Source organism: Mus pahari, chromosome 19 (assembly GCF_900095145.1).
Source record: "Mus pahari chromosome 19, PAHARI_EIJ_v1.1, whole genome shotgun sequence".
Taxonomy (NCBI): Eukaryota; Metazoa; Chordata; class Mammalia; order Rodentia; family Muridae; genus Mus; species Mus pahari.
In genome coordinates, this window is record NC_034608.1 from 14,968,860 (window position 1) to 14,969,385 (window position 526).

The 526-nt window shown below is 53.8% G+C and overlaps 1 protein-coding gene across 2 annotated transcripts in view; it reads right to left on the minus strand.

Annotated features, from left to right (window-relative positions):
* Mark4 (microtubule affinity regulating kinase 4) overlaps positions 1-526 on the minus strand; it is a 33,777-nt gene that overhangs the window by 18,497 nt on the left and 14,754 nt on the right. The gene's annotated exons all lie outside the window — the stretch shown is intronic.

Below are 526 nucleotides of genomic sequence, written 5' to 3' on the forward strand. Positions count from 1 at the left end.
ACACACACACACACACACACACACACACGGACACGGACACACACGGACACATGTATGCACATGCAGGTATGCACACACACGTCCTTGGTTGTAGTATCAAGACCTTGGGACTAGCCCATGTTTGGAAACTCCCAAAGTGTCCCATGCAGGGAAACAGGTATGTGGCCCCAACTCACCGGGCCTACAATCCTTGTCCCTGAAGGTGCTACTCTACACGAAGGGTGTCCTCACACCAGTAGTAAATACAGTGGTGCCCACTCATAGGCCACACACCCTGAAATGCTTCTCACACCCGTGCATCTTCTCATTTCACACCTACGGATCTTCTCACCCTGAACCTGTTCTTCACTCCTGCACATCCTCTCACCTCACATCTGCATGTCCTCTCACCTCACACCTGGGCCTCACACCTGCATGTCCTCTCACCTCACACCTGCATGACCTCTCACCTCACACCTGGGCCTCACACCTGCATATGTCCTCTCACCTCACACCTGGGCCTCACACCTGCATGTCCTCTCACCTC